Here is a 16894-nt window from a genome sequence, read left to right as displayed (position 1 = left end):
TCTTGCAGGGACTTCTGGGAAATGAAGTCCCCGCACGCTCGCAGCCCCGCTGGTGCCTCACGCCCCTCACCGCCTTTGCGCCTTGGTCCGATGTTAGTACTCCCAGGTGGTGTAGCGTCCCGCACCTGCTGACGAGGCGGCACCCGCGAAGCGGGTGCGGCGAGAAGTGGGCTGGAGGAGAGAGCTGGAAGTCTGATGCACTGCTGTGCCTCGTGAATCTGGCCTGGTACGTCTGTTTTAGTAAATAAGCGTCCCGCTCGCTACAGGGCAGGAACGCTCTTAAATGCCTTTGATGGGCGGGGGGCGGGCCAGCAGGGAGAGCGGACCGGAAGCTATACGTCGGTCTTGCAGGGACTTCTGGGAAATGAAGTCCCCGCACGCTCGCAGCCCCGCTGGTGCCTCACGCCCCTCACCGCCTTTGCGCCTTGGTCCGATGTTAGTACTCCCAGGTGGTGTAGCGTCCCGCACCTGCTGACGAGGCGGCACCCGCGAAGCGGGTGCGGCGAGAAGTGGGCTGGAGGAGAGAGCTGGAAGTCTGATGCACTGCTGTGCCTCGTGAATCTGGCCAGGTACGTCTGTTTTAGTAAATAAGCGTCCCGCTCGCTACAGGGCAGGAACGCTCTTAAATGCCTTTAATGGGCGGGGGGCGGGCCAGCAGGGAGAGCGGACCGGAAGCTATACGTCGGTCTTGCAGGGACTTCTGGGAAATGAAGTCCCCGCACGCTCGCAGCCCCGCTGGTGCCTCACGCCCCTCACCGCCTTTGCGCCTTGGTCCGATGTTAGTACTCCGAGGTGGTGTAGCGTCCCGCACCTGCTGACGAGGCGGCACCCGCGAAGCGGGTGCGGCGAGAAGTGGGCTGGAGGAGAGAGCTGGAAGTCTGATGCACTGCTGTGCCTCGTGAATCTGGCCAGGTACGTCTGTTTTAGTAAATAAGCGTCCCGCTCGCTACAGGGCAGGAACGCTCTTAAATGCCTTTGATGGGCGGGGGGCGGGCCAGCAGAGAGAGCGGACCGGAAGCTATACGTCGGTCTTGCAGGGACTTCTGGGAAATGAAGTCCCCGCACGCTCGCAGCCCCGCTGGTGCCTCACGCCCCTCACCGCCTTTGCGCCTTGGTCCGATGTTAGTACTCCCAGGTGGTGTAGCGTCCCGCACCTGCTGACGAGGCGGCACCCGCGAAGCGGGTGCGGCGAGAAGTGGGCTGGAGGAGAGAGCTGGAAGTCTGATGCACTGCTGTGCCTCGTGAATCTGGCCAGGTACGTCTGTTTTAGTAAATAAGCGTCCCGCTCGCTACAGGGCAGGAACGCTCTTAAATGCCTTTAATGGGCGGGGGGCGGGCCAGCAGGGAGAGCGGACCGGAAGCTATACGTCGGTCTTGCAGGGACTTCTGGGAAATGAAGTCCCCGCACGCTCGCAGCCCCGCTGGTGCCTCACGCCCCTCACCGCCTTTGCGCCTTGGTCCGATGTTAGTACTCCGAGGTGGTGTAGCGTCCCGCACCTGCTGACGAGGCGGCACCCGCGAAGCGGGTGCGGCGAGAAGTGGGCTGGAGGAGAGAGCTGGAAGTCTGATGCACTGCTGTGCCTCGTGAATCTGGCCAGGTACGTCTGTTTTAGTAAATAAGCGTCCCGCTCGCTACAGGGCAGGAACGCTCTTAAATGCCTTTGATGGGCGGGGGGCGGGCCAGCAGGGAGAGCGGACCGGAAGCTATACGTCGGTCTTGCAGGGACTTCTGGGAAATGAAGTCCCCGCACGCTCGCAGCCCCGCTGGTGCCTCACGCCCCTCACCGCCTTTGCGCCTTGGTCCGATGTTAGTACTCCCAGGTGGTGTAGCGTCCCGCACCTGCTGACGAGGCGGCACCCGCGAAGCGGGTGCGGCGAGAAGTGGGCTGGAGGAGAGAGCTGGAAGTCTGATGCACTGCTGTGCCTCGTGAATCTGGCCAGGTACGTCTGTTTTAGTAAATAAGCGTCCCGCTCGCTACAGGGCAGGAACGCTCTTAAATGCCTTTGATGGGCGGGGGGCAGGCCAGCAGGGAGAGCGGACCGGAAGCTATACGTCGGTCTTGCAGGGACTTCTGGGAAATGAAGTCCCCGCACGCTCGCAGCCCCGCTGGTGCCTCACGCCCCTCACCGCCTTTGCGCCTTGGTCCGATGTTAGTACTCCCAGGTGGTGTAGCGTCCCGCACCTGCTGACGAGGCGGCACCCGCGAAGCGGGTGCGGCGAGAAGTGGGCTGGAGGAGAGAGCTGGAAGTCTGATGCACTGCTGTGCCTCGTGAATCTGGCCAGGTACGTCTGTTTTAGTAAATAAGCGTCCCGCTCGCTACAGGGCAGGAACGCTCTTAAATGCCTTTGATGGGCGGGGGGCGGGCCAGCAGGGAGAGCGGACCGGAAGCTATACGTCGGTCTTGCAGGGACTTCTGGGAAATGAAGTCCCCGCACGCTCGCAGCCCCGCTGGTGCCTCACGCCCCTCACCGCCTCTGCGCCTTGGTCCGATGTTAGTACTCCCAGGTGGTGTAGCGTCCCGCACCTGCTGACGAGGCGGCACCTGCGAAGCGGGTGCGGCGAGAAGTGGGCTGGAGGAGAGAGCTGGAAGTCTGATGCACTGCTGTGCCTCGTGAATCTGGCCAGGTACGTCTGTTTTAGTAAATAAGCGTCCCGCTCGCTACAGGGCAGGAACGCTCTTAAATGCCTTTGATGGGCGGGGGGCGGGCCAGCAGGGAGAGCGGACCGGAAGCTATACGTCGGTCTTGCAGGGACTTCTGGGAAATGAAGCCCCCGCACGCTCGCAGCCCCGCTGGTGCCTCACGCCCCTCACCGCCTTTGCGCTTTGGTCCAATGTTAGTACTCCCAGGTGGTGTAGCGTCCCGCACCTGCTGACGAGGCGGCACCCGCGAAGCGGGTGCGGCGAGAAGTGGGCTGGAGGAGAGAGCTGGAAGTCTGATGCACTGCTGTGCCTCGTGAATCTGGCCAGGTACGTCTGTTTTAGTAAATAAGCGTCCCGCTCGCTACAGGGCAGGAACGCTCTTAAATGCCTTTGATGGGCGGGGGGCGGGCCAGCAGGGAGAGCGGACCGGAAGCTATACGTCGGTCTTGCAGGGACTTCTGGGAAATGAAGTCCCCGCACGCTCGCAGCCCCGCTGGTGCCTCACGCCCCTCACCGCCTTTGCGCCTTGGTCCGCTGTTAGTACTCCCAGGTGGTGTAGCGTCCCGCACCTGCTGACGAGGTGGCACCCGCGAAGCGGGTGCGGCGAGAAGTGTGCTGGAGGAGAGAGCTGGAAGTCTGATGCACTGCTGTGCCTCGTGAATCTGGCCAGGTACGTCTGTTTTAGTAAATAAGCGTCCCGCTCGCTACAGGGCAGGAACGCTCTTAAATGCCTTTGATGGGCGGGGGGCGGGCCAGCAGGGAGAGCGGACCGGAAGCTATACGTCGGTCTTGCAGGGACTTCTGGGAAATGAAGTCCCCGCACGCTCGCAGCCCCGCTGGTGCCTCACGCCCCTCACCGCCTTTGCGCCTTGGTCCGATGTTAGTACTCCCAGGTGGTGTAGCGTCCCGCACCTGCTGACGAGGCGGCACCTGCGAAGCGGGTGCGGCGAGAAGTGGGCTGGAGGAGAGAGCTGGAAGTCTGATGCACTGCTGTGCCTCGTGAATCTGGCCAGGTACGTCTGTTTTAGTAAATAAGCGTCCCGCTCGCTACAGGGCAGGAACGCTCTTAAATGCCTTTGATGGGCGGGGGGCGGGCCAGCAGGGAGAGCGGACCGGAAGCTATACGTCGGTCTTGCAGGGACTTCTGGGAAATGAAGTCCCCGCACGCTCGCAGCCCCGCTGGTGCCTCACGCCCCTCACCGCCTTTGCGCTTTGGTCCAATGTTAGTACTCCCAGGTGGTGTAGCGTCCCGCACCTGCTGACGAGGCGGCACCCGCGAAGCGGGTGCGGCGAGAAGTGGGCTGGAGGAGAGAGCTGGAAGTCTGATGCACTGCTGTGCCTCGTGAATCTGGCCAGGTACGTCTGTTTTAGTAAATAAGCGTCCCGCTCGCTACAGGGCAGGAACGCTCTTAAATGCCTTTGATGGGCGGGGGGCGGGCCAGCAGGGAGAGCGGACCGGAAGCTATACGTCGGTCTTGCAGGGACTTCTGGGAAATGAAGTCCCCGCACGCTCGCAGCCCCGCTGGTGCCTCACGCCCCTCACCGCCTTTGCGCCTTGGTCCGCTGTTAGTACTCCCAGGTGGTGTAGCGTCCCGCACCTGCTGACGAGGTGGCACCCGCGAAGCGGGTGCGGCGAGAAGTGTGCTGGAGGAGAGAGCTGGAAGTCTGATGCACTGCTGTGCCTCGTGAATCTGGCCAGGTACGTCTGTTTTAGTAAATAAGCGTCCCGCTCGCTACAGGGCAGGAACGCTCTTAAATGCCTTTGATGGGCGGGGGGCGGGCCAGCAGGGAGAGCGGACCGGAAGCTATACGTCGGTCTTGCAGGGACTTCTGGGAAATGAAGTCCCCGCACGCTCGCAGCCCCGCTGGTGCCTCACGCCCCTCACCGCCTTTGCGCCTTGGTCCGATGTTAGTACTCCCAGGTGGTGTAGCGTCCCGCACCTGCTGACGAGGCGGCACCCGCGAAGCGGGTGCGGCGAGAAGTGGGCTGGAGGAGAGAGCTGGAAGTCTGATGCACTGCTGTGCCTCGTGAATCTGGCCTGGTACGTCTGTTTTAGTAAATAAGCGTCCCGCTCGCTACAGGGCAGGAACGCTCTTAAATGCCTTTGATGGGCGGGGGGCGGGCCAGCAGGGAGAGCGGACCGGAAGCTATACGTCGGTCTTGCAGGGACTTCTGGGAAATGAAGTCCCCGCACGCTCGCAGCCCCGCTGGTGCCTCACGCCCCTCACCGCCTTTGCGCCTTGGTCCGATGTTAGTACTCCGAGGTGGTGTAGCGTCCCGCACCTGCTGACGAGGCGGCACCCGCGAAGCGGGTGCGGCGAGAAGTGGGCTGGAGGAGAGAGCTGGAAGTCTGATGCACTGCTGTGCCTCGTGAATCTGGCCAGGTACGTCTGTTTTAGTAAATAAGCGTCCCGCTCGCTACAGGGCAGGAACGCTCTTAAATGCCTTTGATGGGCGGGGGGTGGGCCAGCAGGGAGAGCGGACCGGAAGCTATACGTCGGTCTTGCAGGGACTTCTGGGACATGAAGTCCCCGCACGCTCGCAGCCCCGCTGGTGCCTCACGCCCCTCACCGCCTTTGCGCCTTGGTCCGATGTTAGTACTCCCAGGTGGTGTAGCGTCCCGCACCTGCTGACGAGGCGGCACCCGCGAAGCGGGTGCGGCGAGAAGTGGGCTGGAGGAGAGAGCTGGAAGTCTGATGCACTGCTGTGCCTCGTGAATCTGGCCAGGTACGTCTGTTTTAGTAAATAAGCGTCCCGCTCGCTACAGGGCAGGAACGCTCTTAAATGCCTTTAATGGGCGGGGGGCGGGCCAGCAGGGAGAGCGGACCGGAAGCTATACGTCGGTCTTGCAGGGACTTCTGGGAAATGAAGTCCCCGCACGCTCGCAGCCCCGCTGGTGCCTCACGCCCCTCACCGCCTTTGCGCCTTGGTCCGATGTTAGTACTCCGAGGTGGTGTAGCGTCCCGCACCTGCTGACGAGGCGGCACCCGCGAAGCGGGTGCGGCGAGAAGTGGGCTGGAGGAGAGAGCTGGAAGTCTGATGCACTGCTGTGCCTCGTGAATCTGGCCAGGTATGTCTGTTTTAGTAAATAAGCGTCCCGCTCGCTACAGGGCAGGAACGCTCTTAAATGCCTTTGATGGGCGGGGGGCGGGCCAGCAGGGAGAGCGGACCGGAAGCTATACGTCGGTCTTGCAGGGACTTCTGGGAAATGAAGTCCCCGCACGCTCGCAGCCCCGCTGGTGCCTCACGCCCCTCACAGCCTTTGCGCCTTGGTCCGATGTTAGTACTCCCAGGTGGTGTAGCGTCCCGCACCTGCTGACGAGGCGGCACCCGCGAAGCGGGTGCGGCGAGAAGTGGGCTGGAGGAGAGAGCTGGAAGTCTGATGCACTGCTGTGCCTCGTGAATCTGGCCAGGTACGTCTGTTTTAGTAAATAAGCGTCCCGCTCGCTACAGGGCAGGAACGCTCTTAAATGCCTTTGATGGGCGGGGGGCAGGCCAGCAGGGAGAGCGGACCGGAAGCTATACGTCGGTCTTGCAGGGACTTCTGGGAAATGAAGTCCCCGCACGCTCGCAGCCCCGCTGGTACCTCACGCCCCTCACCGCCTTTGCGCCTTGGTCCGATGTTAGTACTCCCAGGTGGTGTAGCGTCCCGCACCTGCTGACGAGGCGGCACCCGCGAAGCGGGTGCGGCGAGAAGTGGGCTGGAGGAGAGAGCTGGAAGTCTGATGCACTGCTGTGCCTCGTGAATCTGGCCAGGTACGTCTGTTTTAGTAAATAAGCGTCCCAGATACAGATAATATGTCAAATATCTTCTCTCTCGTAGTTACAGAGGCGGCACATCCTCTCACTACTCATCATTTTCCATGCAGGGGCATCTCCAAGAAATTGGCTATTTCCAAATCGGAGATTCATAAGCTTCAGCTTTGCCCTTTGGCTATTTGAGTGTCCTAGACAGCTCTGAGGTTTTAACATAAATTAATATTTCTGGTATCCCGTACGAAGCAATAACTGTCCACGCATGGGATCTCTTTGCCAGAACTGCTTTATCCCATAAAGACGACAATTTTTTACTGCACCCATTTATAACTTTATTAAAAGCCACCTGTGCAAGGGGTGAGGCCCATAGTTGTTGCGCCTTGAACGTGTCTATCGCAAGTTTAAAATGTTCATGAGCCTGCTTATGTTTATTATCACATATTGCCTCCCAGACCACTGTCATAAGCGAGGAATTATTATCCCTCCTAATTTTATGGCAGAATTTTAAATATGCTTCTAAGCTATTTAGGTTCTGTCTTTTAAGTCCAAACTCAAGTCGGATTTGTGCTGGTGAAGTAGTTGTGGTGGTCTGGAATGAGTTGCTGTTCAAATTTATTCACTATTAATAAACATGAATTGCTTACTCTCTTGGTCCTTCGTGCATTCACTCACTCCAAAGCATCCAGTCCAATTCAAACTCATTAGATTTCCCCCCATTGGTCCAGGGATTGGTCATATATCCACACCCAATTTAATGCTCTGAGTGTTTTAGAAATATCCAAAGTCCTTGCTAAAAAACTAGCCAATGCATTGGTGTCTGTCATTTTTCAAAGGTCATAATATTGATTGTTTCAATGATCTTTGCATTCTGTAATGGCAATGATGGTGTCATCAATAGTGGCCCAAAACCATATATTGTTAGTGGAAGAATTTGAATTATTATTTTGGGTTGTGGACTGCCTACTTCAAAGACTAATCACAACCTTTGTCAGGGTGGACTCTGCGAGTCATTAAATTAACCTCTGCTCAACCCCCGGTTAGCTGTGGCAACAAAGCTGATAGGCATAACTTAGGACAATGTGTAACTAATTTATGCAGTATGGAAACAGCAAAAAAGTCAAAATGCAAAACAACCACCCAAAAACAATCTGGTGAAAATATGATAAACAGAAAGAACACTGTGCAAGTTTCTGGAACAAATGGATTTCAGGGATCCATGAAAGAGCACACATACTTGAACATCAAATCCAACCACAGTCCAGTAAAATAATTTTTAAAAATCACAAAAATCAAATAAGGGATACCGGAAATAATAATTTTTAAAGTTTCAAGTAAAAATAATGCCAAGAAGCACAAAGCACCAATGATAGTCTATGGTCAAGGTAGACCGAGGTCTAAGCGCAATTTCAGTCTGACCACGATGGAAAGTGGGTTGGATGCTCCAACCATGTTTGTCCCATTGAAAGATTATAACTTAGTCTTTTATGTTACAACCAACCACAGGATAACACTTCTGACGCACCCTTGGACCTCAGGCGAGGCATTTAGAGACTCATAGGGTGTCAGACAGAGGCCAACAACAGAGCCCAGTCTAGGTCTAGTTGCCACTGATCAGTTGGGACTGTCAGGGAAAAGATCTCTTGCAACTTGTTTTCTTCCTGTAGTGAAGCAGGAGGTCAGCCAACTGATCGGCGGTGACTGGCACAGATCAGGGGTGCGAGGGCGGAGGGAGAAGAGGTAAATAAGAAGGAAAAAAGTTAGCTTCTTACCGCTCTCTCCACCATCATCTCCGGAACAGGAGCAAAGAGAACCCAGGAAGCACCCAGGCTCTCCTAAGCCAAACACAATGCTGCATTGCAGCGTTGTGATTGGTGTGATCACTGTGGTTCGGTGCTCAGATGGGAACTGGGGCTTGGGCATGTTCAATACAAAACCAGATAGAAGAAAGAGGGTCCAAGGGATATTTAACGACCCGCGCGGATAAATCCCCTATCCATAGTATAACAACAACAAAGAATCTGCGGGTCTAGGATAAGAAAACGTTTTTAAGGTTTAGACCAACAAACAAGAGTGCATAAAACAGGAGGTAGTCACAAATGGAAAAAAATTACATTTAGGAAGATAGATTCCCATCAGTCACCGAAGTGATGTGCTTCATCATTTGGGTATCTCTTCTCAGCTGCATACTAGTGCAACCAATGAGCTGCACCTCCTTGCTGTCATAAGGGAGGGGCTCATTGATGTGTGAAATAGAATCCAAGGCTAGAAGTGAGAGCAATGAAGCATAGCACAATGAAGTGACTGTATAGTGCAGTGCAGTGAAATGTGAATTATAAATGATTACCAGAGGAAAATTATGTTTATTCAATATCCTATGGTATCAAGAAGTTAAAAACGTGCAAAGGGCGCCCTCAATAGATGTGTGAGCGCACTAGTAATGTGGTCGACATGTTTCAGCCATCTCAAATCACGGCTTTCTTCAGGACCTAGATGTAACTACGGCACATGAATAGTGTAAAAATAAATGAGTGAATATTATATTGAATGATACAACCATATACCTGTACTCAACATTTGATGGCTCCAAGGCAAAGGTGTTACTCCCCTGTGGGAAAAAGATGTAAAAAAAAGTTGCTGATGCAAATTGAACATTGGTCTAACCAATAAATATACTCAGAGAACACATTAAAATATAATGTGTGCTAGACAAGGTCCTCATAGAGGGATGGACTTCAGTATCAAAAAATCCTTACCCGTTGCAAATCGGGAGGGTACTCACAGCTCCTGGCAACCGCTCAGGGCATGAGGCAGCGCTCTGTAAAACAAGGGGGAAAGAAGTAAACTAACCCATGTTAAAATCTGATGCTAATCATAGTAGGCGACATGTGCTCTATAGAGGGCCGGTTTGTAAAGACTAAAATTAATAAAAATTGATACAAGGGGTGCCTCTAGAAGGAAATCTCGAAAGAACACCATACGTGAATGTCAACTTTTCAGGACAAAACTTACATATGGTACTATCTGAATGTGCACTGCTATATAATGAAGCAATGGACCAGACAAACAAAAGCTAACTAAACAAAAAACTGGACAAAAAGCTCCACAAGATGCTACCTGAGTGTGCACAGCTATCTTATGAAACGGTTTATCAGAACAACCTAGAAGCGGTGAATACCGCGTTCGAGTCGTCATAATACAAGCGTGTCTTGGAAAACCTAAGACAACAGTTTTCCTCAAGCTGGCTGATCTAAACATATGCAAAGCTGTTTTGTGGAACAATACACCATGCAAACCATTGAAACGTCATTGAACTACGTTCAAATCATAACAGTGTAGGCGTTTCTTAAAAAGCACAACAATTGTAATGCAGGCGTTTCACAAAAAACCCAGGGTTAGTTTGTCCCAAACAAACAAACTATTTTAACTGAGGGCAAAAACCAGACACGGGCAAGAAACACACACATGGGGTCAAAAGATCCCCTTACCTAATCCGTCGCAACCCCGGACTGGAACCTGAGAGTCACTGGCGGTGACATCCCGTCCAGGATAGCGGTTTAAATATCCCTGGTTGGATAGGGGAAATTACCTGCAGCTGCAGAGCATTGAGTTGTATTATGCGCAACCAAAACGGCTGAAATGACGCGTCACATGTCATCGACGCCCAATGCCGCCGTGGTTCGTAGGGAACTACAAAAATAAGCATGCTGAGTTGGGATTTGTAGATTTTTATGCCCCCGGACTCACCAATGTTTTGAAAAAGAAGAAGTGGGCTGGTTGCCTTGCACAAACGTAGGAACAGAAGTCTTATGCGTCATGTCTGTAAGACACCATCGTTAAAGAACTACAGCTTGCAGCAAACTTGGGGGTAGATTAGGATTGCGGTTTTCCCGCATCCTCTGGGCCGGCGGAAGCCACCGCCGGCCCGGAGGATGCGGGAAAACCGCTGCGGAGCCTCAAAAGACCCACTGCCATATTAGGATGGCGGTGGGTCTTGAAATCTGTCCGCAGCTTTTCCGCCGCGGTCGCCTTCCGACTGCAGCGGAAAAGCTTTAACATGGCTGGCGGTGTCTATCAGACACCACCAGCCATATTAGGATGGTGTAAAATGTATGCTTTTCCGTGGCGGCTTTTCCACCATGGAAAAGCATACGGACCTTCAGTTCGGGGGCCCGTTGCGGGCCCCCTGGGTGAAGGGGGAGTGAGGGGTGCACATGGGGGGTACCTATGATACCCCCTACATTTGTGTGCACAAAGCAGCAGGCACCGTGCGATGCCTGCCACTTTGTGCACGCAAATGCGATGCATGGATTTTAAACATTGCGGCGGGTGCAGCTTGAAGCTGCACCCGCCACAATGTTAAAGATAGAGGATGAGACCGCCACCCTGGCGGTCACATCCTAATCTGAACGGAGGGAACGCCGCAGCCCATGCAGACGTTCCCTCCTCCTCTGGGGTCGCGGACGGACTCAAGTCCGTCCGCGATCCTAATCTACCCCTTGGTCGGGAAATGTAGTTTAAAAAGACAAAACCCTAGAACTTTATCATACGCGTTCAAAACCTGACCCATAATATATGACTGAACAACTAATCCTACGAGGGATGGAAAGTTATGACCTGCGCTCTGGGGTCAAAGAGGAAAAGAAAATGCAAAGGTAAGAAAGGGGTACATATCATTATATAAGTCTGTAGGAAACCCACCGATAATGTATGTCCTAATCTAGAATCATATCAAAGCCACCAGGAAACATAGCCATTTACCAAATTGCATGCATATGTGCTCTCTGATGGGGTCAATAAATTATAAGCAAACATGAATTTCATTGGTTCTAAAAGGCTCAGTAGAGTACTATTATATAGCGGCCAATGATAGCGAAGCTGTACAAGACAGCGCCTCAGCCAAGCTTAACAGCAAAAGAAGCCGTGATTAACGCTACAGTAGAAACCTTTTTGTGTGTGAAAAAGGGGAGTGATTAGAGACAGATGGAAATTAGTTCAGTGTCCATTGGATCTCATCATTGAGCCCATCTATATTACTCTGTAGAAATGTGGCAACATCACTGATGTGTGCGGGTATGTATGGTTGTTCCAAGACGGTCCACATAATTTCTTCAGGTCAATGTCTGTATCCTAGGAAATGACTGGTCAACCCGGAAGCTTGTTTCTTGCACCAAATGGTGCTCTTGTGCTCTATGATCCATTGTTTAATTTTTCGTGTTGTCATTCCAACATATTGCTTGGAGCAGGGGCACGTAATTAAATAAATCACCCGCTCACTGTTGACATTGGTATGCTTCGTCTGCCTCCAGGGTCTAGAAGTACCAATATCTGTAGTATGTTTGGTCTGAGGGCACGCTGTACATGTGCCACACTAGTAATGTCCCTGTACTGCTGGCATATTCCAAAGTGTATTAGGTTCAGATATGGTCATGCCTCTAGGTCGTGTGTGGACAAGACAATCACGTAGATTTTTACCTCTTTTTAAGGAAAAGAATGGTTGGGCATGTTCTCCACACAGGCTGTGTTGCAGCCTACATGGAAAACATGCAAAGTGTGCATGTCTGTTTGGCCGCCCCTATACAGCCAGCCAAACATTAATGTGCAGTTAGGGACTGCAAACCTGTCCTCCCCTCCCTGCTCTGTCAGCAGAGCAGGGCCGCCCCACCTGCAAAGCTGCTGTATCAAGGAAAAAATAGAATGATGATAACTTAGAGTTATTTGCATTTTATTTTTACTTTATTTATACTGCTTAAAAGCAGTGGGGTGACACTCCTCTGCCTTAGTAGAGGAACCACCACTGCCTTGGATTCCACTTCTTTGCCACTGGCACAAGCGGGAACAGGTCCTTCACGGTTTCCATCAGGTGACAGGCAGCCAGGTGACAGACAGCTGGTCTAGTTCTCTTCTTATCTTAGGGTGTTCAGAGAGTTTTCTGAAATGGGTCCCTGGAGATGCCACATTTATGCCAGGTACTAGCCAATGGGTGGGAATGACTCCTGAGCACACATAACCAGTGTGGCAAAAGTTCCCTGGGATAACCCTACCCACTTTTGCAGCAGTTCTTGTTTGGCGTCCTACAAACTGGCCCAAAAGGCCATGTGTCAGAGTATTTTCAAGATGGCAAACGTCTTCAGCCAGACTAAACATCGGCTCCGAGGGCTGGGGTGCGTGTGGGGAGTGTACTATGGTAATCCTAGTGTCCTCTCATATTTAACACTAAAATACAATTTAAAGCATGCATCGTACCCACAACAAACCCGGGCACAGAAGTCTGGTAGGGCAAAAGTAGGGTCCTCCAGCAACCTGACAGTGGGTACACAAGAAATGTATTGGCACCCTGTAATTTCCCTTATTCTCCCTTACAAGTGTGCCATGTTGTTACATGTGACTGAACAAACATGTAAACCGAGATTTGGTCACTGTAGTGTCAAAAAGGATGCCAAAAGCCCCCACCCTGCATATTCTGTGGTGTTTTACAGGAGCCATGTCTGCCCATTCAGGTCAGACTATTGGTTGCTTCCGGGAGGTATTTCATACCGTTCCTTACACCTGTTCAAGGCTGAGTACAGGCTGGGAACTGGCAGTTACTTATGTTAATTAGCCGATGGACAGTTTAGTATGTAAATGGTAACTTTCTAAAAGTTACCTGTCCTTATTATTTAAATAAAAATCTGATTCCACTATTGAACTAGATTTTTATTGGGTACTAAATATAGTGGTTTAATTATTTATCTAGCTGGTCCCATTCCTGAGATACAGTATTATTATTTTAATCTGTTCTCTGGATTTCTGCATAGGACCGCTTGACCTGCCACAGTGAAAATAACTTTCAGGACCTTTTCACTGTATGGACATCTTAACATTAGCTTTTAACATGTCTTTCCTTTAAATTCCACCCATCCTACCTTGTGGCCCACAAGGCTTATGTAGGGTGACTTGCTAATGTTTAAAAGGAAGATTTGTACCAGTTGAAAAAAGGTTTATTTTGACAGGTAATAGTGCATGTTTGGCACTGTTATAGTCAAGGTACGGTGGTAGGGCTGAAGCCATGTTTGTCCTGTCGCTCTTGAGGATGGCACAAAAGGGTCTGCAATCCACTATTTGCATTCAGCTTCTAAACACTAAGATACATTTTTCACCATATACTAAGGACTTACAGGCAATTTAAATACCAACTAGGAGTATTCCAGTCTAAATGGGAAACACAGGCATTTTCCACTGGTTAGCTGGAGTAAATTACCAGAGTTCTAAAGCCAGCAAAAATATAGGGGCCCACAAAAGTTGAAAACTCTGGGGTGAACGTACAGAACAGACGGATTTCCTACAGCTAACACCAGATGAGATGCCAAAATCTTCCACTGTTATTACCACAGCCCAGATATTTATCTCAGTACACTTGTTGAAGGAATATATGTATGTGGAATATATCTACAGTACACCATCAAACAGTGCACCTGTCAAATAATACCTTTTCAATGTGTATTTTAATATACTTATTTATTTTATTATTTGTCCTACAGTGATGTTTTTGTTTTCTAGCATGATTGGTTGGTGAATTGGTTTGCTTCGATTTTTAACATCTATTCATTGAAACAATATTAAGTCATAGTAAATGTATTAACTATTTCCTATAGCCTTGGAATGTTTTTCCTCATCCCCAACACTAGTCAGTTCTTTGAGTCTACTTATGTGTAATCCCTACGGCACTATGACATAGGCAGAAGTGGCCTGACATTGTTGAAGAGGGAAGGTAACTCAAACCTGTGGGAACTACAATGTTCAATATATCAAATAGTAAATTTGTAAAAAAAGTAAAATATAGTAGGAATCAGGACATCATACTTCCTATAGCAAAAAACAAGATGCACTATACACATCCAGGCAACATACAGCTACAAATTAAGCACTGCCCGCAGGGTAGGACTGGAAAATAAAAAGTCAGCCCTGGCAAAATGTCCAAACCAGCCCCACACTCCATGAGCCTGAGGCTAGAAGGGACCATGTGGGCTCTCATGTGTGGATCCTTCAAGCCATCCATTTCTGCTAGAAATGCCCTAACATGAAGGCTACTGGGAAAGTGTGGCAGAAAGGGCAGGACGACCATGGCTGCTCGGCCTCTTTAATTTATTCTTCTAAGACTGAATCACTTGCTGCATATATTCCAATCATCTCTTTACCTACACTGCTTTCCTCGTTTCTTCCATTTTGCAAAGTAGTTTAATATAATATAAACTGCTTGAGTTTTGTCATTTTAAATATGCCATATTTTTCTGAGACTAAGTACAATGCCACTGCAAATTACACTGCATTTTCAGAACATTGTTTTTATAGTACCTAATTTTTGTGAGGCGAGTATTGCTGTATCAATTATGTGGCCACTGCATAGTTAATAGAGTTAGCAGAAGACATACTGCTATTCTTATGCATTTCGATCGTTTAATTACCTAAATCAATGCAATTGTTTGGCTTAGAGAAAGGCAAATAAGAACAAAGCTTGTGGCACTTCTCACAGTCGTATTTTCAAATTACAAAAACATGTATTTTCAGCCATAAGCAAGGACTTTTTAAGCAGTTTCCCGATCCTCTACTTTTCCTCAAACCATGAACTCCTCTCCTTGCATTTTCTGGATCTGCTGAAGTTGTGATACAGCTACATCACATAGAGAAAGCTATACACGTTTATAATAGTCTGGCAGTGACACAATGCAGGAGGCAATAGCTTGCCCATGTAGATTAGATGGTAGAAACGTAAGGACTTTTTTTCAAGATTAGGAATAGGAGACAACACATTTAACCTCCAGTGTCATGGACAGTTGATGACCCAAAGCACATCTAAAGATTTCACTAATTTAGAAGGTGATGGTGCAGTGCCCGGCCAGGTGTCTAGAGAGCTTCTACCCGTTGCTCTGGGTTCTTACATACAACTAGCAGTTCCATCTTTCTAGCAATCAGCTGCAAGAAATATTGGGATAGCCAGTGCTGAACCACTAACGGACAGTTTGGTAGCTGCATAGCTTCCCCTGGAGAACAGTGATTCGATCAAGGATAATCTGAGCGGAGCAGCTGTGACATTTGAGAACAGCTACCAATGGATGTATTTAGATGTTAAAAAGAATAGGCGATAAAGAGGAGGCTTTAGATACGCCATTGGAAAGTTACAACTGTGAGCAGAAAGGATGTACAACCATACCTTGTGGGCGGTCTCTGTAAAAGGAAGCAAGCTATGTTAACACCTGCCTTTGTATTCCAAAGTCTTCTGAGTTTGCACTATGTCGTGGTCAACTGTATCAAAAGATGCTAACAAATCAAGTAGTAGCAAAGCTGCTGAATCTCCTCGTCTGTGATGGACCGTATTTCTCAAATATGAGGGCAACAGTTGTTTGCATGCCCCACCTGGCTCTACAATCTATTTGGCATGGGCTTAGCAAATCATTATCTTTCAGATGGGCAGTTAACTTTCTGGCCACGACCTCCTTCGTAATTTTACCCTTTATCTGTAAAAGGGGAAGCGGACAATGGTTTACCGCTTTACTACTGTCCACATTCTCCTTCTTGATAAGGGGACATTTCACTTCTCTTTTTCATGTCTCTAGAACAGACCACCCTCGGAGAAATAAAAACAATTATATCCCTCATCATTAGCAAGACAACGGGACAGCATGATTGTGAAAAACTAACTGGGACATTGATCCTCAGAAGAACCAAATTTACCTTTAATCAATGAGACTTCAATCTCCTGAGGTTCCAGATCTTTAATGGAGGACCACATAGGACAGATAATGTGATTTCTTGTAGAGGCTATATTCTTGGGTTGAGGGGGCAGAGAATGTTTAATTCCTCTATAGATTTTATGTATTTTATATGCAAAGTGATTAGTGAATTTATCACACATTTTTTGATCTAAAGGGACTAATTATGGAAAGCACTGGGGTGAAATCAGAACATAAACAGATAAAAAGATCCCTTCCTGGATTTGAAGAGACCCTTATTAGCTCCCTAACATATTGCTATTTAGATTGGTGCGATCTGATGTCAGAACATGCATTTAATAAGCTTGTAATAAGATATTACAAGCAAGTAGTAACATCAGCCTCTTTTCATCAGATTGGGGAGCTCTTCTTTTTCCTCTGCGACCTCATTGAATTTTCGGGTAGTGACTCTCCATCTAAAACTATGTAGCCCTGTGAGTACACTGCACACTTTCAAGCTGCCTCGGTAAGTCTCCTCCACTTCTGCATCTTAAATCTGGTTGTGCAGACCCCGACTTTCTCCCTTTATGAACCTGATTGCAATGCTAGAATTCATTCATTCTAAGTCTTTTGTTTGCATCTTGCGTAATCCGCTTCCTCTTTGTGAGTTTGGGTCAGGACTGAAAGTATTGCATTGTACATGAACTTGGTTGAGGTACAAACAGTCTAATATGTCTAGTTCACTTCTGGCAAAGACTCTGCTCTGTAGATCGATATCTACATGACTATTTCAGAGAGTGGAGATCAC

At 49.9% G+C, this 16894-nt stretch overlaps 1 protein-coding gene across 1 annotated transcript in view; it reads left to right on the top strand.

Annotated features, from left to right (window-relative positions):
• The window catches only part of CFAP47 (cilia and flagella associated protein 47), a 2858849-nt gene that overhangs the window by 2637720 nt on the left and 204235 nt on the right, over positions 1–16894 (top strand). The window lies entirely within an intron of this gene.

Source organism: Lissotriton helveticus, chromosome 8 (genome assembly GCF_964261635.1).
Source record: "Lissotriton helveticus chromosome 8, aLisHel1.1, whole genome shotgun sequence".
NCBI classification, from domain to species: Eukaryota; Metazoa; Chordata; class Amphibia; order Caudata; family Salamandridae; genus Lissotriton; species Lissotriton helveticus.
The sequence above is the reverse complement of the archived record's forward strand: the minus strand, read 5'-3'. Positions and strand labels throughout refer to the sequence as shown.